Raw genomic sequence first — 23,478 nt, forward strand, 5'->3', positions numbered from 1 at the left:
GATTCAGTCTGTGCTGGGCATGCCCCCCTGCCGTGCCCCTTTACCCATGCCACTTCATATATGTGCTGACTTACATGCATTGTGTAGTAGGTATTCCCCCCTCCGGTAGCATGTATCATTGTTGCATTTTAATTCCCCATGCTACTTACCCTGCATGTGCGTTGTGTCGTGGTAGTCTGCGCTGTCCTGTCCTTGAATCCCTGTGACGATCTCCTCAGGTATGACGGCTGCGACCATCTCCTCCATGTGGTCCAGGGCCTCCTGGTGTGCTGGACTCCCCCCTCCATTCTGCATTGCTGCCTTCCTGTTCCTGGCCATTTTTTCTTTTGTCCTACGTTTGCAGTCATGCCAGCGTTTCTTACACTCGGTGACTGTCCTGCGTTCTTCAGCCACACTGTTGATCTTGTCCACAATTCTTTGCCATATGGCCTCTCTCCTACTGATAGGCAATTTAGAGGTGATGAACAATTGGTGCTGGTGTTCCGTCACCTCTTTAACCATGATTTCCTGCTCCTCTGCACTGAAGCGACACTTTTTATTTTTTCTGAAAATGTCCTGGTTCCGGTATGGATCATCCTGGCTGGTTCCTGGTCTGCTGTCATCTTTCTGGGGTCTGTTGTGGCATCTGGGATCCATTTTGGCTCTCCTCTGCTGAAAGGGCAGTTTTCGCGGGTAAATTTGACGCAATTGCGTCAAAATAAACAGCGCTTTCCGGGTTGCGCTGTCGTAAATCGACCCACAGTCATTTGCGCCGCATTAACGTTGGTTTCCTTTACGACTTGACGCCGCTGTGTGAGTCACGAGATAATGACTCCCACCTGTTGGTTGCGCCGCCGTGCGTCAAAGTATAAAGTTGACGCCCGCACGGCACATCGTTTTTTTGACGCAAAACTGCATTAGCGCAGTTTTGCGTCAAAAAGTATAAATATGGCCCTAAATGTTTCTTCAGACCAACCCCCATCTTGTTTCGAGAATGACTGTACACCTTCCCACTTGAACTCTTCCTTCATCACTTACCCAGCTGTTGAATATCTTCCTTTGAACAATTAACTTCCTCTTTCCTTGCACTATGAACTACTACTTGTTGCGCCATTTTTAGAAAACAAAAAAACCTCAAGACTCACTTAAGGGCCTGATTTAGGAGTTCGGCAAGGTTTTCAACATCCGCTGAACTTTTGACGGGGAGGTGGCCGCCGCACTGACTACCTCTCGGCCGGACCAATTAAGAGTTTCCCGCTAGGCTGGTGGGCGGAAACATAGGTTTCTACTCACCATCCTAGCGGGAAATAGGCTACAGCATTGTCTCTGGCTTGTAATCGAGCCAGCAGCAATGCTATAGGCAGTGGGGTGCACCAGCACCCTCTCAGTGTTCACTGTCTGCAGAGCCAAGTGCATGGGCAGTGCAGGGGACCCCCTGTGGCCCCTGTACCTGTTCCCTGCCAGACTTTTCATGACAGTGTTACTGCCATTAAAGGTCTAGCGAAGAATGAGGTCTTAATCCGCAGGGCAATGCTACATGCAGGGCTGCCCTGGCAGATTAGGATCTACGCAACCTCCAGACCACTGGGATCCAAGATCCTGGTGGTGCTGGCGGTCAGACCACCGCACAGGCAGCATTCTTAAGACCACCACACTCGTAATGAGGCCCTTAGTCTGTGGAGAAATGCCTCATTGCCCAGCGCTATATTTTCACAAATTAGCGGTACACGAGCTACGGGTGAATGCACATTTAAAAAAAGAAATCTGCTAATATATCCTCAAACATTGTTAGCATTTGTTTGCTTCATCATTTTCATCATCCATCGATGTGGGTGTGAAGTAGATCACTCCCTTTGATTCTGAAACTTTAAAAATCTAATTATTTCCACTGGTATGAAGTACTATGCCACAGCAGTGATGTTCCACCTGTGTTTAAATGGTGTGAGCAAGGGGAATCCTTTGCTTGGTGCAGAAAAAGTCTTGCGCCCTTGGTGGCATGATTTGGGGGATGCAGCCTAGTCTGCCTTTGTTCTGGAACTGGCTCACTTATATGTGCCCTTCCACAACATCTATTATCAGTTTACATTCCAGAGGAAGGCCCCCAAGATTGACTCCATGCTTCGCTTCAGCGCTAGATGATTGTCATTTTTTCATTGTGTATGTATTGGAGATTGATCACTATATGAAACCTGGCCTGCTGTAGCCCTTGACCACAAACTGGCTTCCCGGCCTGCTTGAGTTCTACTGAACGTTGGTCATGACTCCTTAGAACCATCTCATATGCACTGGAATTAGCAGTCGCTTCGCAAAACATGTAGACAATAAAACCGTTAATCCAATTTAGAATCATAACTATTTTTATGTATTTATAGTAGAATTGATATCTGGCTTTTCCACAATGCATTTTTTAAATATAATTAGTTCTCAAGAAAACTAAATTAATCCATCATCAATTATATGCTAGAAATTAAAGTCTCTGAGGTAAGTCTTGCTTTTCTTTCACATTTCTGAGGGCTGATCGTATTTTCTCTTCCAGTAAACTCTTTGCCCATTCTAATCTTACTTCTTGTTCAATCAATCATTATAAATCTTGTTTGTTTAATGTCAGATTTTTTTTCTTTTCCCATGTTTACTTTACCTTTTTTGTTTTACTTTTAAAAACTCTCACACCAGTTGTTTGGTTTCTCGTTTTCCCCCGAAATTACTTCCCTCTGCTTTTGTTTGCCAATCATATATTACTGGGGAAAAGTTAAAGCGTGCAAAGCTAATTATTAGTTCTTGAAGTGCTGCTCTTCCCAGCTGTCCATTCATCCCAATCATACACGCTCAAGGCTAGCTTTGTCTTCTTGTGATCATGGGCATGTGGCTGCCTCCCACAGGACACTACAAAATGTTAGCTCTAGTCAGTGATTCACAGCCTTTGACTTTGAGACTGGTACCAGAGTTCAAATGTGCACAGAGTTGCAAGGTTTACTCTTGCCTTAGACTGATTCTGCTTGGTAGAACTGAAGATAGCTTGGCCTATATGCCATGCATCTTAGAAGTTACAAGAAGTTGTCAAATCAACATGGACAGACTTATGCTGCCACCACCACAGTGCCAAGCTCTTGCCTTCTTTCTCAGATTTCTCCATTCACAACACCAGCCACGTGAATGTAAGGTTGAAATGGGTGTGAAAACTGTTCCTTCATTACTGATCACTGTGTACTTCAGTCTATTAGCTTCATAAACTATGGTCAGTCTTTGGAAGCGAGGACTCTGCACTGCCTTGCACACTGCCTTAGTTAGATTAGTCTTCTCTCTGGTAGTATTGCATCCTTGTTGCTCATTTTGGCAAGTACAACGACCCTGGGATTCTTCTTAACTGTTTAGTGTAAAACTTGAGCAACATCTGCAATAGGACATTCTTGCCCTTCAAAGACTCTGAACAATTTCCCTGAGTGGAATCCTGAAAAATCTGTTTCTAGCAAGCCACAGTGATGATGGGTGCATTCATGTAAAAGGTACTTTAATTGTAACGTACTTCATTAGTCCTTGAAGTGTGTTGGGTTGATTTGTTGATCTACTCTAATGTTAATACATGGATTCTCACATGTAAAAGACTGTGTCACTTGTAACCTTGCACCCATTTGTACATTATTTCATAGCAACTGAGGCTAAAATCAGCACGTTTTTACTTTTTTTGTTGTTGTTTTAATCAGTCAGAGGCAGTGTTTTGCAGAATGTTAATGAGTGTTTTTTGGACTTCAACCCATTCTGTGCTCTAAATTAACCGAAAGCCACTCCAATGTGCTTTGCAAACTCCTTAATAAATGAGTAATTTGTTGAATAAATAATTTCTAAAATAAGTAAATAACACCAAATTTGATTATTCTGGTGTGTAAATGAGGCACACTTTAAGCTCTCTTTATATTGATGGCAAAAGTGTAATGCTCCTCTCACACTGAGTTCTCATAGATTGTACACTTGGTGATTCCTGAAGTGAGTGTTAAAAGCACCGTGAATAGCTGGGATTACAAACTTTCTTGCTTGTTATTTTGCATTGTATTCTTTATTGAAGTACAGTGGGTCACAGGAAAGAAACTATATTTCCGAAAGATAGAATGCCCTTTGAATTCTAAGTCGGTTGCAGTTTAAAAAAAAATCGAGATAGCAAAGTGGCAGGATTTGTGCTGCTCTTTCTGTTGAACTAGACAGTTGAATGCACTCATTTCCACTTGACCACTTTCCTCCTGTTCGATCCTCCATTCTCCCCTCCAGTCTTCATGATAAGTTGCCTTTTACTTGGAAATGGAGCAATTGTGTCTTCTAAACAAGTTTTGGATCCTGCCCTTTTATCTACTCACCCTAGTAGGTACAGTTCTCCAACTGGTCTCTTCCCACCCCCTCCCACACTGCCCCCCACCCCTCCTGTGAGTCACTGTCCGAGCCCCTCACCCTAAACGCTTCATCCATGTTTTATCCATATATATTAATAGATTACCTAATGGCAGCAGCCAGTAGGTAGGTTTGATGAGGACCTAGTTTCCATAGACAAAGCGTTCTTTGCTAGTAACTTCGGCAGCGTTTGATGAACCTTTACAAAATTGTCAACCCTAGTTTGCCACTCACTTGAGCTGATGACTTGAATATTTTGGGGTAATTCATCAAACAGCTGCCGAGAAAAAAGGGGGGAGTCCAAAAACAAGTTTTCCCATGCAATGTCTCTTACAGAGGTGTTATACTTAGGAAATAGCATTAAAAAAAAACAACATAGAAATTCACTTAAAAAGACAAAGGTTACAGGGACATAGTTAGGTTCACATTTTACTCGCACAAAACCGTAAAATTGAAGAGTTATAGTTATAATTATTGGAGATAACTTGCAACCTCACCATACACTGTTAATTACCCCAGATATTACATCACTAATTACATTGTCAGTTACATAATTGATAATGTCAGTGTAACACTGTAAAACTCAGTAAAATTACTGAGGACAAAACTGTGCATGGTGGGGGCATTAGTTACAGTTACCTTAGGGCGCGAGTTATAGTTATTTGAGATTACCATAAGTATAACTGCTGAATTTCTATGGTTTTGTGCGAGTAAAATGTGAACCTAGCTATAACCCCTTTTTTTAAGTGAAAAAATATGTGTGTGTTTATATATGAAGAAATAAGCTTACAGGGACGTTATACTTAGGCTTACGTTTTACACGGTCAGGGCCATAGAAATTCAACAGTTACAGTTATACTTATGTTAACAAACTATCTTGCGGCCTATAGTTAATTTACAGCATGAGTTACAGTTTCTTCATATAAGTATGAATAGAAGTATAACTAAAACTGCATGTAAAACTTAAACCTAAATTTAATGTATATGTGATGTTTGTTTTTTTTCCAATTAATTTGTATGTTTTTTTAACATAAAGTAATTTGTAACTACTATACGTTAATACAAGCGCAGCAGTGCACGCACTGGCCGTGCACGCCAGGGGTTGCCCCCCCATGCCCTCAAGTGCATCCAGTCGCACGCCATGCATGGCGAGGGTTTGGTGTGTGAGTGGGTGTATTTTTATTTTTTATTGTGCTTTGTTTCCCCAGATCCATCACAAAGTTGCACTGGGGACCGCACTGAGCACGTGGTAGGACTGGAAATCCTCATGTAGGTCCAAAAAAAGAAATGGCAGGCACAACGTATATATCTCAGGTTGCAACCATCCAATCAGGGCCCTGCCGTAGGCTTCATATTCACAGATCTTCTTCCCAATATCTTTTTTTTCTCCTTTAATACCTTTAAAACTACTGAATGGATTTACCCCAAATAACGAAAAGCACACCTGGACCAAAAGCTAGCTTTCTGCCGTTTTGGTGTAATTCCGTCATGTGGTTCGGGCTGTAGTCGTGTTCAAAATCCTCATATGAATTTGCATAGGGAAAGCGTGTTTTGGGACCGCTCCTTTTTCTCGGCCCCTGCTTGTCTAATCACACCGAAACTTTCAAGACAGCAGCTTAACTGTCTGTCGTACATATACCCGGTATCCGTGCGTGCACATGTATAGAATAGTAGATGGCGAAACATAGAATAAAAACAGACAGAAAATAGTAAAGTAATGTGGTGCTGGATGGTAAATTATGTCCTACTACCCAAAAGCAAATTAAAGCACCATAGGGGTGACAGTATACATATAGTAATTCTAGAAATACCACAGCACTCCTAAACGGTCCACATTTTTTAATGAATCCAGATAAGTCCAGTAGAAGTGGGATCCTTTTATTGATGTTAAAAGCATCAGTTTTGCAAGTAACAAATGTAGATAAATCCAGAGCCACAGCCAACACGTGTTTCATCACAAATATGACTTTTTCAAGGCTGTAAAAATATACAAAGCGAACTGTTAAATAACGTATAGAGGATGATAGCAGAGATCAACAATTCCATGCCAAAATTTGTGATAAATATCTTTCATCCCGGGTGTTCCACAGAAAGGTCACTGCATTCACATGTGTAAAAATTCTAAAGCAAAAAAACGAAGAGATGGAGATCGCAAAAAGAGGGGTGGGGGAGGAAGTAAGTCACCCGAGATGAAAAAATTCTGCAGTGAGATCCATGCATCAAACTTGAAAATACCAAAGAAAAAGAAAGATAAATATAGTGCAACTCTACATCTATAGTGCAATCCACCAACCAGTGAAAAGAAAAAAGGAAGAAAAGCTGGACTACATCGGGATATCATCACCCATGTAGCACCGTGTGAATACATAAGACATCAACAATCCTATATCCATACTGACCCAGTTCGAAACTACATATATCCAAATGCAGAGCAGTCAATTTGTGATGCTGTCAACTATTGTACTGTAAAGACAAGTCAGACCAAAAATATAAAAACTCTGGGTATACATACCAGAGTAAACAATTCTAGATACCATATGTTCTAAATACCTTAACGTGGCAGGTAACACCAATACTGTGTAAACGTCATCACACCTCATCCTAGTTAGGTCCAACTTGTATCAGTGATAATAGGGCCAGAAGAGAAAAGAGAGCTGCCCTCGTATATTGACGCTAGGTATCTGAAACACGATGTATATGCAGTGCTCGATATAGGAATAATGTAAACCTAGTGTAAGTCCAAAGCTGGTCATCTGAACAAAATAGACACCTTAATATCTACCCTGACAGTCTTGTATTTCAAAATGTAGCATGACTAGCAACACTCATTCACACCTGTATTTCCAAAGTCTGATCATATCTTTCGAAGGCAAGTGACCATAATAAGTCATGTGCCTAAAAACAAAAACCATGCCATAATATAAAAGACAATCGGTGAAACCTGGCTAAATGTTACGAAGAAACTACCCGAATAAGAGGGAAAAATTGGCCAATACAAGACATACATAAATTACAGAGGAGATACATGAGTCCAGTAACTAAACCAATAGACTCCTATTGGAAATCTAAATTAGGTGCGGAATGACAGAAGTGCAGTCATGTATTCAGAGTGAGAATGCATTGTGGTAGATGAAACAATTAAATCAAACTCCCCACAAATAAAAATCACAACATGAAGGGCTATGTTAAGAGGTAAGTGCGTTGTCTACAAACCTAGCGCACTGACATCCTTTACAAATCACACCAATTCAAAAGTTAATGGACAAAACTCAATTGTATAGCTGCTGTATCAGAAATAACCTTAGTGGAATGCTGTATCAAGAGAAGTGGCATCCTTAATACAAGGAGAAACCGTAAGCCTCCGCCGATTGAACATAATTTACTGCCTTAATAGCTAAAGCAAAACCTTTGATTCCAACATAAAAGCAAGCTTACCCAACAGTCGGAAAAGAGTCGGTAAAGAGAGACATAGGTGGTCATTCTGACCCTGGCGGTCTTTGACCGCCAGGGCGGAGGACCGCGGGAGCACCGCCGACAGGCCGGCGGTGCTCCAATGGGGATTCCGACCGCGGCGGTAAAGCCGCGGTCGGACCGGCACCACTGGCGGGGTCCCGCCAGTGTACCGCCGCCCCATTGAATCCTCCGCGGCGGCGCAGCTTGCTGCACCGCCGCGGGGATTCTGACCCCCCCTACCGCCATCCAGATCCCGGCGGTCGGACCGCCGGGATCCGGATGGCGGTAGGGGGGGTCGCGGGGCCCCTGGGGGCCCCTGCAGTGCCCATGCCACTGGCATGGGCATTGCAGGGGCCCCCATAAGAGGGCCCCTACATGTATTTCACTGTCTGCTGCGCAGACAGTGAAATACGCGACGGGTGCAACTGCACCCGTCGCACAGCTTCCACTCCGCCGGCTCGATTCCGAGCCGGCTTCATCGTGGAAGCCTCTTTCCCGCTGGGCTGGCTGGCGGTCTGAAGGCGACCGCCCGCCAGCCCAGCGGGAAAGTCAGAATTACCGCCGCGGTCTTTCGACCGCGGAACGGTAACCTGACGGCAGGACTTTGGCGGGCGGCCTCCGCCGCCCGCCAAGGTCAGAATGAGGGCCATAATGAGCCCCAATCAAATATATGTTACTGCCGCCAACATAGAGGACGGACAACTATGCCTATAGAACACACTAGAGCTAACATTCGGAGGCCGCTTTGACAGTTGTAAAAATTGGACCGATTCGTCTATTCATACACATAAATCAATCAAAGGCTTTTTTATTTTTATTATTATTTTGGGCCTGATTCCAAGCTTGGCGGGCGGCGGGAGCCGCCCGCCAAGTGGGAACCGCCAGAAGACCGTACCGCGGTCAAAAGACCGCGGCGGTCATTCTGGGTTTCCCACTGGGCGGGCGGGCGACCGCCAAAAGGCCGCCCGCCAGCCCAGTGGGAAACACCCTTCCACGAGGAAGCCGGCTCCGAATGGAGCCGGCGGAGTGGAAGGTGTGCGACGGGTGCAGTAGCACCCGTCGCGAATTTCAGTGTCTGCTAAGCAGACACTGAAATTCAAAGTGGGGCCCTCTTACGGGGGCCCCTGCAATGCCCATGCCATTGGCATGGGCACTGCAGGGGCCCCCAGGGGCCCCACGACACCCCATACTGCCATCCTGTTCCTGGCGGCCGAAACCGCCAGGAACAGCATGGCGGTATGGGGGTCGGAATCCCCATGGCGGCGCAGCAAGCTGCGCCGCCATGGAGGATTCCCCTGGGCAGCGGAAAGTCGGCGGTACACCGCCGACTTTCCGTTTCTGGCCGCGGCTGTACCGCCGCGGTCAGAATGCCCAAAGGAGCACCGCCAGCCTGTTGGCGGTGCTCCCGCGGACCACAGCCCTGGCGGTTTTTACCGCCAGGGTCGTAATCAGGCCCTTTATTTTTAATACACAAACCTACCTACCAAGTATCTAAACATAGACCCCTTATTAATATCCACAAGAGGTTTACTTTAAATTAATAAAGCTCCGTATTGCCTATTTCCAAATCCCATAAGTAACAATACTACAAACAAAAAAACGACTTCAATATGCCGCTAGCAGGCATGTTGGAAGTGATGGAAGTAAAACATAGGATACATTATCTACTAAACTTATGTAAAATTAATATGTTTCCGCCACAACCAGAATCAATAGCCATACCAACAGGTACGAGCTGAAAACAGGATGGCACAATACATTGTCTTCTAGCTATGATTGATATGTTTGTATCATAGCAAACATCAGTAGCCAAAAAAAGATAGTTTTGTAATAGATAATTTTGTTGTGTTCATGCTCTGTTTTGGACCCTTCCTGTCGTGGGTACTAGGCCTACCCAAACAATTGAGTTAGCACTTTTATCAGGAGACCGGGGGGGGACCAGTGGGTGATATAGTTTTCAGGTTTATGTTAGCTTCTGGAAGAATATGGTACAGAAATGCAAGAAAAATGTGTGACTTTAGTCGCATTCTAAAGTTTACAGGATGTTGTGGCTAAGAAATTTGTTGGGATCCACAAGAAGCACACCATCCTGTACTCTACCGGGTGTCTAGTTTTCGAACATATCTAGAGTTGGTACTTTTTCCCTAGAGAAGAAGCAAGCACACCATGTAAGTAACAAACACAAAAGCTCTAACTACACACATCACAGTAATGCCAACCGTGAAACTGAACGAAAAATGTAAAACAATATAGAACAGGCATTTACGTTTACGCTCACGGTAGTTCCTAATAATTCATTTGGTTGTGGTAACTTTGAAACAGCCGACCACACACAGCCCAGGCTTAGAAGGACAATCGGGGCAGTACATACGAGTCTCCCTCCGGATACCTCTTCTGGCACAGACTCTACATTTCTTAGTAGGAGGAATGTGATCAGGAAAGTGGCGATCTTCCAACACTGCTTCGCTAGGAACACTTGCCTGTTCCACCACAACAAGGCTCCCTATCACAGACTGCTGAAATTTAACAAATGTTATCTTTGACTCAGGAGAACATTCCTTGAACACAATACAAGCATTAAAATTTGCTAAATGGAAGAAATGTGTAGCCAACATTTTATACCAGATATAAGCCTTATGAGCAGCAGTGTAAGGCTCCAACCTCTGATCTACTCTAGCTACACCACCCATGTGCTTATTGTAGTCCAAAATGCACACATTTGTGCACTTCAGCAACTTGACCCCAAACAGTCACAGGGTAAGTACACTCATCATGGATGGTAGTCAACATGTAGACATCCCTTCTGTCTGCAAATTTCAAAGTTATCAGCTCACCATTATGCAAGACACTGCACTGTCCCCTCAAGTTTTTTACACACAAGCTCCCTTGGATAGCCTTTACGGTTAGTGTGAAGTGTGCCACAAGCAAGTGTCCACTTTGAACAATTCCCTGAACAATTGCACTCCAGTCTACGTACAAATGGTGTCCTTTGTTAAACTGTTGTCTACCAAGTCCCCACACAATTTTCTCACTTACTCCAAAAGTGGATGGACAACCAGGGGGGGTCAATACTGGAATCCCTACCAGTGTAGGCCCTTGAACAGGACTAAAAACTCGTCCATAGCTATTTCTTTCCCTGGAACATGGACCTCTGAAAACCGATCTACAAAATTATCAAAGACAGGCCTAAACTTAAAAAGACGGTCAGAACTCGCTGCTCCTGGTGCTCCTCTCAGGCTTTCTTCCTCACCCAGGGCCAGAGGATGTAGCTCTTTAGACATGGTAGATAACCAGACCCTATATAACCTAGTAAACTGTAGTAGGGCAGCATGAAGTGGCAAATTATGCGGCTTAATGCTGCATATTTTTCTGATAGTCCCACTTCATACCTATTTTTAGAAAGTAAACATTGTCTAGGGAAACGTATCACTTCACAAGTACCAGTTTGATACTCATATACAGTTGTAAACAAAAGAATGGTGCACAGTTATCCTTTGCGAATGGGCTTTCACCACATTGAAAACATGTGTCACTGTGTGTTTTTTAGCAACTTTTGCTCGGTTTGAGAAAGAAACAATACTTTTTGTAAAATCTGCAGATTATGAAGCAGAATATGGATTTTGTGGCAAATGTGACAAATATATGGTTATGAGGGAAATGCAGGGGTTACATATTTAAATGCATAATTTTACTGACACTGTACATGAACTATTAGGCATACATGGCTAAAAATCTTGATTGTGAGGGAAGTAATTATTGGAACTTGCAGGTTTTGCCTAGTTGGGATGGATTACCCAAGAAGGCTAATGACTACTCCCTGCTTTTGGTTCGCTGGCAGGAGTTCCAAAATTTAAATCTCTGTATTGATTTTCCATTGATAGAAAGTAAGCTCAAATGGAATTTGTCAGTTGTTGACGGTGGGACAAGTTGCTTGTCTCCTGTATGTATGTCAAAGCAAGTCTGATGGTGCAAATAGAAAAGCTGGCCTAGCTCCAGATAAATGATTGGATTTATAAAATTTGTAAATAGCTATTTTAATAGGCACAGTCAGTTTGATATTGCTAATGATTTGAAAGATCTAACAAAAAAGACAATAGATAATCTTTTGTCTCCTTTCACTTTTAAAACAGCAGTAGTAGACATTGTCTTGTGTATGTATATATGTGTGTGTGTGTGTGTATATATATATATATATATATATATATATATATATATATATATATACACATATATATAGTTTCAGCTACACCAAAGGTTATGGTTGGACTCATATTTTGGATGTGCGAGGCCATGGGGGTTCACCGGTTGTAGTTGCCTCAAGTGACTAACTCGTCCCCTGATCACTATAACTCGTGCCCTCGACAATCACTGCTAATTACCCCACAAATTACGGCACTCATGATATCTTTAATAACATTGATAATAATGTAATATTTCAAGTAAAATTTTCGAGAAAGAACTGTGCATGGCTGGGATGCAAGTTATAATTAATTTGGGGCATGAGCTATGGTTGCTTGGGGTGGCTGGGACTGGTGAATTTCTGTGGTTTCGTGCATTCGAAATGTGAGCCTAATTATGGGGTCCGTGTAACCTCCTTTTTCTTTTTTTTTTTCTTCAGTGAATTTCTATGGTCTATATATTTTCTTTTAAGTCAGGGTTTGCCACTCTGCCGCAACGCTACGCAGGGAGCTGCTCTGAGTACCACGATAGTCGCAACTCCACGATCGTGAAAAAAAGGCATTTTCACCTATTTAAACTGATAATCTGTCAGCAACGTATTCATTTCATCTATGGGATCAGAGAACCTCTACTCTGATCCCCTGTATGTTTTTTTGCCCCATAAATCCATCCCCCAGGACTGTTGCCGGTAGATAAATGGCAGCCACAACTTTCTGAAAAGCTTGCGGCCAGCTAATCATACTCCTCTGTGTGGTTCACGGATTCGCGTCCCTCTGCGATGGATCTGTGCTCCTATATATACATTTTTTTTCACAGTTTATCCCTCAAAAAACACAAAACATATTTACATCAGAACAACATAAGGTAGCTTCTGGACCAGGACCTACTTTTCTGCCAAATTTGGTGTAATTCCATGCAGTATTTTTGGTCGCTATCGCCTTTCAAAATCCCTATGGAAAAAATGAATGGGAAAAGTGTTTTGGGACTCTTTCCAGACAGCAGCTCAAGTGAGGGTTGTATTGTCTTGAAAAGTGTCATCAAGATTCTTCACCCAGTGCCAAAGTTATTAGCAAAACAAAAAATCTTTCTTACTATAGAAACTTGGGCCTAACTATAACTACAGAGACACAGGTTGCCTTTGAGTGGTATCACTCCCCCCCCCTTTCTCGCCATTGAAAGCATGGGAGGCTGCGGTCTGCTCCTCATTTTATTCAATTTTAAAGGAACTTGGTCAGTCTGAAAATTGTCTGCATTCAGTTGTATTTATTCTAATAGAGGTCTGATCTTGTCTTCATCAAGTGTTGTTTTTTTTAGTACTAGAAACCTTTAAGTATAAATATTTTAATTGTTAGGGTCATTGAAAATTATACAATTAGTACTTCATGTTAATGGATGCTTAGGTGTTACCAGTTTCTCCAATTCATGGTGATAACTGTACACAAGTGTCCAACAGTAACGGAGGTTATCTGACCAGCTCATAGAAGTTTAAATGGGCTGGATCGTTCCACCTCTTACATTTTCACACCAGCCAGTGTGACTAAATCTTTCTCCCAGTGCATTATGAGCCTATGTGTTAGCCTTGGGTAAACTGAACATATTGTATCCTCCTAAATGAGCTACAGCCTTCCAAATGAAAGGAACACTTTGACAACCCTTGCCTGAGTGTGTGCCTAAAGAATTTCTTCAAAACCTTCTAAAGAGGATCAAAATATTAGTTACTTCTGTATCACACTCACCTGTGATAAGTCTATATAGAGCCATGGAAATGGGCTTATAAAAAAAATAGTCCAACGTTTTGATGTGTTGGTTCTCACTTATAATTATGTTCTGTGTAAAGCTATTTAACCCACGCCCCCCAATTTAAGTCTTGTCTGCATGCTAGAAAACTGCAATATATATGAATGAATGACTAGGGCAAATGTCGGCATTAAACTGATTGAGGTCACTCTGGTCTACACAAGTCTTACCAGAAGCTGAAGCCAACAATTTGAATGGGTAGCCACATAAAAATTCTAAGGGGAATACTGATAATCTAGTATGAGGTATTTGATCAGGCTTTCCAGTCTCCTGAGCCTTTTTGTAAATGTGAGAACTGCCAATATAATCTGCACACTTCTACACATCCGTCCTGTAAACTGTATGCATGTCTAAATTTGCAACCCCACACCATGTGCTGTAATTTTGAAATCTTTTGATAGGAGTTGATATTTAAGCACCCCATAAACTCTAAACTGAGATCACTCAACCTCTGTCTAAAACTGTGTTCTTCGTAGCCTTTTGTGAACCGAAAGCAAGGTACTGTTGTAGGAGGCTGGCCTGGTTTGTAGTGGGTACCCTAGGTACTTACACCTTATACCTTATATATTTACCCATGCTTCTAATAATGCAGTGTATGTACATATATGTGTGTGTATTCGTGTGTGTTTGTATGTGTGTGTGTGTATGTATATATATATGTATGTATGTAGGTGTTATGTTGTTTCTGTGCTTGGCATGTTCTTGGTCATTGCATGGCTTCTGGGTGGGTTGTTATGCTAGACATCTATGAATCCCTGCTCTCATCTTATCACACTTATCTACCCATCATCATATGTCATGTCTCTATCAAACTATCCTCCATTCTCACTCTGACTCATCCCAAATCCTTTCTACTACTATCATCTCCTAAATAACTCTGCCTAAGCTCTTCCCTCTGCTTCCACATCTAACTCACCAAACCTCACTCTGCTACCATGACCTCCCACACAACCATACTAAATTCTCCCTCATTTATCTCACCCTGCTACTATGCTCTCCCTAACCCTTCCACAGACTCTTCCCTCCTCCATCCCCCTTTACTCATCCCAAGCCTTTGGGTTGAGTAAATGAGGGATATACTCCCAATTAACACTTCTGGATTTCTTTCCTCCTCCACCCCTCCATTACTCCAGTCAATCTAACTAACAAACTCTCATATCCGCGGCTCAAATTAACTCATAATAATACTAAAACTGTACTCATATTTCCCGATACTAATCCATCACTAATTCTTGTTGGGTTACAGAGTAGCGTGCTACTCACCAAAAAACGCTTCGAAGCCTCGTCACGGGTAGTAAGGGCTATATTAATACTATTACAATACAATACAATACAATATTCTCTTGTAGAGTTTTTACCGCCGGGGGTAACTCAGCCATGTCCCTTTCCACCTCCGTGACTCAGTCCACCAGCGCATGTTGGTCAGCTCGGAGTAAACTGACGTCCGTCACTACTGCACCAATTTTCGGTTCAAGGTTTTGGTGTCCATGATGGCCTGTAATACTTTTTCAAATTGTTGTACAGTTGTGCAGAGTGATTTCCATCTTCTGAAGCACCTGGTAGACCGCCCCCTGTTCCCCTAGGCGGGGCAGCAGGTGCATCCATGGTCCCCACGGGCGCTCTCAGCGTTTTTGGCTTGCCCATTTGTCCCCTGCTATTATGGAAAGAAGCGCTGGTCATGTGCCGCCTGCCTGGGCCCTTCACAAGTGTGGACAACCGGTGGGATGAAGCATGGAAAAGGTTCTCCTGCTCGCAAATCAGTACATCCCCACTGTGTTACTGATGGCCCATCTTCTCACTGCGTGCACTGTCTTTCCCTGGGCCCTTATCTAGATGGAGTCTAACATAAACCCAGGGAGGGTGTGTTGTCCGACCTTTGTTATGGGGTCATATAGACGTGGCCGGGCGATTCACTCGTTTCGCGTCGCAGGTCCACAAGTGTTTGGTCCAAGGAGAATTGCTGCTTCCTTCCCACCGGGTTAAGCAGATCAGGAATATGGAGCCACACGTCTCTGCATTAGGGCCCACTCAGCCTTTCATGAATCCACAATGCCAGCGCCTCTTAATTTACTTCAATATTACAGCAGACCTCCGGCCCTTCCCACTTACCGCCTCCGTCTGTCTGTCCTGTCAGTGCAGAAGGGGGATACAGAAAATGACCAGGCCTGGGTCACGGGTCTATTTTCGTCCACGTAGCGTGGCTCGACATATGCCACCGGCAGAGCACCTCCAAAGGGTCCGCTCTTGCGTGCTGCCGTCCATGCCGTCATCCAGTCCTGGCCGAGTCGGAGCTCGGTCCTCCGTGCCGTCTGCCTGCAGTTGAGCGGCGCAAGTCAGCTCCACACCGCCGCCGGCGTTTAGTCCTCCCTCCGCTGTTGGTGCATGTTCAGGCCACAGGCCTCACTGACTCTGCCCTCAGGGTGGGCCCCTCATTTCAGCGCACCTCCTCCACGACCCCTCGAGCATCGGGCCAAGATCCGAGCATCGTAGTGGGGGCCCAGGACAGCGGGGAGACAGGTGATCCCCCTGGAAGGTCCGGGGATCGCCTATGACAGGAGATTTAAGTCGGCCGGGAGCAGAGCTGCAAATTATGCTGCCGCTCCGGTCGCCATCTTGGCCACGCCCCCACCCACGTCACTCATTGAGAATGCCCAGGGTCCCACCTGCTTGGTGGTGCAGCTAGAACAGCAGCAGTAATACCATGGTGTCTCCCACCCACTTCGTTCTCCACAGATAAAACATTTGGTGGATACTCCACTGGGAAATACTGTAAATTCCAATTTGCTCAAATTCAGATAATCAAGACAACTGCTTGCAAATGTACGAGCCTCAGTGTCTGCAACTCGCACTTTGCATTTCTTTGTGATTCGCAAATTGTGAGTCGCAAATACTGATGTGCAACAATGCATGAGACAGTTTGCAATTTCCGAACGGGTCGCAAGGGACCTGCCTCATTAATATTCATGAGGCAGGTCCCGATTTGCAACCTCTTGGGAATGGCAGGCACTCACAGGGATGGTGGCCTGCTGAGGTCAGCAGACCACCATGAAATGTTTCCTTTTCATTTTGTTTAGAGTGGGCAGTTGTCTTGTTCTGAAAATATGTTGGTGGCTCCATTCACAAAGGGGAAGGAGTCCCTTGGGAACTTGAGAATGGGTTACCGCTTCCTTCAAGGAGTCGGTAAAGAATGAATCTTTTGCCACTGCATTGCCTGTCACAAAACATTCATGCATGCCAGTGCAATTCAGTATTAGGAAAGGACACCGTAAACATGCCCCTTCCTAATTACAAAACGAAAAAAACAAATTGTGAGTCAGTAACAAGTTACCAACTCGCATTCTGCCTTTGATATATGCCAGAATACATTTTACTGGTGGCACACAGCCCAATGAGCTGTTTGCGACTGATGTGTCGTACATCTGGCCCTAGGTTCTTAAGTGAATGCCCAGAACTATGATGTTTACGGCTACAGGGAGTCTTCTGATGGTGTTGCGGTTTGTGGCTTTGAGTGCTGTGGAGGATTCTTTGTAAGTGTTAGGCACCTCTCACATAGTAGGCTGTTTACAAGCCAGATAATAACCCCTGCACTCAATGTAAGCCTGCATCGGTGTTCATAGGAACCAACTGAATGAGTGTGAAGGTCTGTAACCTTTTGTCTAAAGCAGTAAAGTCTGCATTGTCCATGCAGGCAATGAACAGTGCCAGCGAGTGAAGTGGGTAGTGCCAGTGAGGGAACTTGGTTGCATCAGTGCAGGAAGTGGGTAGCAGTCTTCTAAGAAATGGTTTGGCCACCAGGACTAATATTTGTTTTTTAGGGGTTTTGTTTTTTAAATTAAGCACTGTACAGTACAGTCAAAGTAAAAGAAGAGCAGCTTCCTTAAATCCACATATAAGGTTCAGCAAGGGCAGTGTCTTCCGTCTCTGGACCCTGTTGCTGCTGCACTAGCTGCACCACGAGATAGCTGCACCCCTCCTCATAATGCTGCAAAGGCATCTGCCAACTCACCACTACAAAGAGAACAAACTAGAGCAGACCAATGCTTGATGTCTTTCAGTAGGCTATTTGCAAGATGTTGTCCACTGGAAAATCTCAGTTTCCTCTGCTGTGTGGGCATTCTGTGGAAACACTAGGATAAGGTGCTGGACACATTTTTAAGTGAAGAAGGTCATTATTGGAAGTTGAAGAAGGAGGTCACAAGGCTTTCCTCAGCAAGGATTGTAGCACAATTATGATCTCATCAGATGCTCTTCAAAAATAATTATTTGTTTTTGTTTTTGATATAAGGTGTCAAGACCTTCTGCACAAAGTGACATAAGAGCTACAGGGAGATAGTGGCATGACCTTAGTACAGGTTCTGAGACGCCAGGTACAGGTGGCAGCTTAGAGATTACACTTTAGGAGGTGCCATTTGAGGTCTACGAGGTAGGTAGTATTTTTTCATAGTAAGAGTCTTCATGTTTGAGACACTCCACTGCTATATAGAGTTGTTTCTCTTGCCTTAGCCAAGAACTTTTGATTTCACTAAAATGATTTGTATAATATGCTAATAGGGGTTTTCTGACAGCCCTCTTTATCCTTACGTCTGTTATTGTACATTCACCTTTTTCTTCCGCCAACTACAGCATGAAGCATGCGGCAATGGACAAGGCCACTACATTAATTGGCGTATTTATTGTGAGTGACAGCATTATATATTTTTACAAGGTACATATCTTACAACAAAATAGTTCCCTTAAGTGCCATGGACCCAATTCGTGTTTGTTCAGAGAAAAAACATATGTTTTGCTTTAAACCATTTTTTTACATCGAAGAGTGCGCACCAGCTGAGTATGCAGCATCTTCCTCAACAATGAAACTATGGGAAACAAAACAAGCATTGACTAAGCAACAAGGCTGGTGGCTAAAACTAGACCTATTGTCTTTTCTAATGCTAGTTTAGAATTGCTTGGCCTGCAAGTGCGATTTTAAGGAAAAATATTTATAGCGTTCTCTGGAAACTTTGAAGGATGATTCACAGTATATTACTTTTATGATTACAGGAGAAAGACGACCCTCTATTTGTCTTTTGAATGCTGTTTTAGGTAAAGAATATTTTTCATGCGATGAACTCTCTGACATTTTAGAGAGATGAGAACATGAAAAATAAACTTAACGCAATCGTACATCGAGTTTTCTCTCTCGTTTTCCCTTTCACGTGTGAACAAATGAGTTTGTCGAGACACATTTATCCAATCATAATGGCCACCTCGCCTTTGTTACGGCCATACACCAAGGTGTTTACATTTTGCCTGGCGCAATAAATAATTTGCCAGGAAGCCTCAATTGTGTATGTACGAGGCACAGCGCCCTGGTTTCGGAAATGGTTAGGTCTAATCAAACAGTAGGGGGTTAGACCGTAATTACACTGTCCTGGGTTATAGAGGCTTTCACGTTTGCGGTCTCACCACGTGCCCTCAGTCACTCTGTAGAAAGAAGAAGCTGCTGTAGTTCAAGGCACTGTTGCTAGTTTTACTGCTGTGTGGGAGTAACTTCGAGGCAAGTCATTTGACAAGTGGTAAATCAAATTCAAATGGTAGCTTGGATTCTCAGTCAAACTATTATTATGTAATCCAAAAAAGCAAAAATATAATTACAGACACATTCCATGCTACTCTAAAAGCAACCCAACACACTGCAATGAAACGTGGTGGGTTAACCTTTAAAGAGCAGCTTCTGCCGCATGAACGTTATGCTAACTTTGTCGTTTTTCATGTTTTTAAACTTGCTCTACACATTAATTACAGCTAGTATCCTTCTGCCTCGCCAATATATTTTAAGCTCGAAACTCTCCAGCACTATCCACATAATGCAATATTCGACTTTTATCACCCCAGGGTCATCCAGCTCCTTATTAGATCAATAAAGACGCACAGATTATTTTGAGTAGAACTGCCACTGAGGTGTACCACTTAACTACTGACACCCAAATGTGCATCACTTGAAACAAATCATACCGTCGCTCTTAAATAAAACACATTGTCCCTGATTTAAGCCAAAGTGGCACAGCGCGGTGCTGCGCCAAAACTAGCAGCGCTGCACTACGCCACTTTTGAAATACAGCCCTTCGTTTCCCCCTGCTCCGGTGCTAAATGAAGCTCTCTGCACCAATGCAGGCATCCTTGCACCATAGTGCCATTGTGTCTGTGTTGAGGGGATAGATTGTTTATGTGCAGGAAGGTGTCCTTTCCTGCACATAAGCAATCTATTATTGCAATTTGGCACTTCTATGTGTGCTGCAAGTACCAAAGCGTAATTTCTGAATGATTGTTTGTGTGCAGGAAGGCACACCTTCCTGCACATAAACAATCATCCATGGCATTTTTCTTTCTCTATTAGTGCTGCAGAATGCAGCACACATAGAAAAAGCAAAAAACAATGAGGAATAAAAGCATTCTGCATCGTTTTGCCATGCTAACGCCAACGCCACCCTGGGGTGGCGTTAGATTTTGGTGCTGCCTCTGGTTTATGACAACTCATAAATCTGAGGCAGCGTCAAAAGCAATGGGTGTTTCCGTGGACCGCCCACCTCAACACCCATTGCACACCCCTCTGATGCAGAAAACTGCATCCGAGGGGCCCATGAAGCAGTGTTTAGCGCCACAGGTGTGTCACAAAAAGTGACGGCCCAATGGCACTAGGGGCTGGCTGTTAAATCTGCTCCATTATTTTTAAAGTCCAAGGGCCATATTTATACTCTGTTTGCACCGGATTTGCGTCGTTTTTTTTAACGCAAATTCGACGCAAAACGAACTCCATATTTATACTCTGGCGTTAGACGCGTCTAGCGCCAAAGTTCATGGAGTTTGCGTCATTTTTTTGCGTGGACACCTACCTTGCGTTAATGATATGCAAGGTAGGCGGTCCCGTCTAAAAAATGACTCCCTTATTTACACTCCCGTGCAAAAATGATGCACAGGAGTGGGCGGGTCAAAAAAAATGACGTCTACCCGCTCAGGGCAGGCGTTAAGGGACCTGTGGGCTCGGAAGGAGCCCACAGGTGCCCTCCCATGCCCCCAGGGACACCCCCTGCCACCCTTGCCCACCCCAGGAGGACGCCCAAGGATGGAGGGACCCACCCCTGGGACATTAAGGTAAGTGCTGGTAAGTATTTTTTTTTTTTTTTTTTTTTGTGGCATAGAGGGGCCTGATTTGGGCCCCCCTACATGCCACTATGCCCAATGGCCATGCCCAGGGGACAAAAGTCCCCTGGGCATGGCCATTGGGCAAGGGGGCATGACTCCTGTCTTTGCTAAGACAGGAGTTATGTTAATGGCGTCTGGGCATCAAAAAAAAATGGTGCAAATCGGGTTGAGGCGATAATTTTGCCTCAGCCTGACTTGCCCCATTTTTTGACGCCCAAGCTCCATTTTCCCCTACGCCGGCGCTGCCTGGTGTGTGTCATTTTTTTTTACGTACACCACTCCGCAGCGCCGGCTAACGCCGGCTAACGTCATTGAATAAATACGGCGCCCGCATGGTGCTTCAGAATGGCGTTAGCCGGCGTTAAATTTTTTGACGCACAACTGCGTGTGCGTTGGCGCAGTTGTGCGTCGAAAAGTATAAATATGGCCCCAAGATCGTGATTTTCCTCAAACATACAAAAATTATCAAACAAGGGCCTGACAGAATGCAAGTCAACGGCATCATCACCCACACACACTGGATATTTACATTGTTTTTGCATATTTTTCAGACTTGCTTGGAGTTCATGACCCATTCAGAATGTAAAGATCGTGATTTATTTTATTCACATGCCTAGATACTTTTATCTATTACAGTGATTAAACTGATAGTTTCGTCTTTACTACTATCAAAGTACTCTCACATAAAGCTTCCTAACATCAATATGCATGTCATTCAGTAGTCTTTGTACTGAAACGTTTGTAGGGTTCATTGTTTGCTACGTGGTCCATACCAATGGAATCCAAAAGAATTATTAGTAGAGATTATCTGATCCAAACTGTTTTGAATGTCACGCATTTCGAAAATGTACTATGTACTTCAAATATAATTTCTATTTCCAGGTATTGTGCTGCCCAAAGGCTCAAACTCCTTTTTTGGTCTAGCCATGCTGTCTGGATGAAGAATACCTTACTGTGGGCTTACCAAAACTTCCAGTGGGTTTAAAGCCCATCTGTTGCTGACCATTTGTGACAATATTGCCACTCTAATTTCCTACATCTTACTGAATGCCCTACTTTCGCCACCTTGTTCCATCTTATGTTTGTCCCTTCCCTGGAGCATAGCCTCTTTATCATCCTCTTGACCTGGCTGACTTGTGTTCTTCCACTGCTCACGTTTAAGGAATTACTTTTTTAATTTTCAATTAGGCACTGGGAATGCACATGTTGTCTAGCTCTCTCCCTAAATGCCCTTCTGCTCTGTGTATCTCTCTTGTGTACTTCTTCCACTGTCCTCCGTGCTGTCCTCCTCCTCATGTGCTTCTCACCCTACTCCCAGTGTTGCTGTCACCATTGTGTGCTGCTTGCTCTCTTTTCAGTGCTTATCATCAGGGTCCCGTGTCGCACGGTCGTCTCCTCCGCTCCTTACTACATCGTGAACTTCTCACCTGTTTTACTCTCTTCCCTCTGTCCCCTTGTTGCCCTCTCTCTTGTATGCTGCTTTCCCTTCTGTGCTTCCACTACTTGCTCTTTCTTTCTCCCCACCCCATACTTCCTTTTTTAACATTCTGTGCTTTTCCTCAAAACAGTCATTTTTTTTATTCACAGGCCAAGAGGCACCTAGTGTTTTTAAATAAAAACAAAGAAAATGGCGCTCACGTAATTCTGTGGTTGAGCACATCTATTGTGATGCATGTGCCTGCCAGTGAAACGACGCAACTGGCACCATCACATCTGTTTTTTCACCGATGTAGCAGAGTGTTAGAAATGGGGTTTTTAGTTGGCAGTCAGGTTGCCCTCGCCCCAAGCAAGAACCCTCACTCTAGTCAGGGTAAGTCACACACAATCCAAAATCAGCCTGTGCTCACCCTCCGGTAGCTTGGCACGAGCAGTCAGGCTTAACTTAGAAGGCAATGTGTAAAGCATTTGTGCAATAAATCATACAATACCATAATATAACACCACAAAAATACACCACACAGTGTTTAGAAAAATATATAATATTTATCTGGGTATTTGCAGGTCAAAAACGATCAAAGTTGCAATATGAATTTGTAAAGATATCACTGAAAAGTGATATTAAGTGTCTTAAGTCTTTAAAAGTGATATAAAATGTCTTAAGTCTTTAAAGAGCAAATAAAGTGTCTTTCAAGCACAAAGTACCTGGTTTCTGGCAGGAAATCTCCTCAGAGGGCCACAGGAGAAGAGATACGTGGAACAATAGTGTGTGCGTCGATTTCTCCCCAGCACACACAGACTTGAGTCGTTATTTTTCACGCGGGGAAGTTGTGCGGCGTTTTCCGGCGCGCGGACAGTCTCTTTCTGTGGATCGCGGGGATTACCAGATGGCCCAGGTCTGTGCATGGATTTTCCTGCTTGTTTTCCGGCTGCGCGTCGTTCTGCGGGGCTGCGCGTCGAAGTTTCGATCTCATGGCGGGCGTCGCGTCGATTTCTCCTTGGAAGTCGGGCGGCGTTGTCCTTGCGAGGCCATGCGTCAAAAGTCTCGAGCTCACGGTAGGCGTTGCGTCGATT

The 23,478-nt window shown here is 43.9% G+C and overlaps 1 non-coding gene across 1 annotated transcript; it reads left to right on the forward strand.

Annotated features, from left to right (window-relative positions):
* Window positions 1-13,377: 13,377 nt before the first annotated feature.
* On the forward strand, window positions 13,378-13,507 carry LOC138288642 (small Cajal body-specific RNA 24). The gene has a single exon (XR_011202503.1). It is a non-coding gene; the product is annotated as a small Cajal body-specific RNA 24 (non-coding RNA).
* Window positions 13,508-23,478: the final 9,971 nt, after the last annotated feature.

Source organism: Pleurodeles waltl, chromosome 4_1 (assembly GCF_031143425.1).
Source record: "Pleurodeles waltl isolate 20211129_DDA chromosome 4_1, aPleWal1.hap1.20221129, whole genome shotgun sequence".
NCBI lineage: Eukaryota > Metazoa > Chordata > Amphibia > Caudata > Salamandridae > Pleurodeles > Pleurodeles waltl.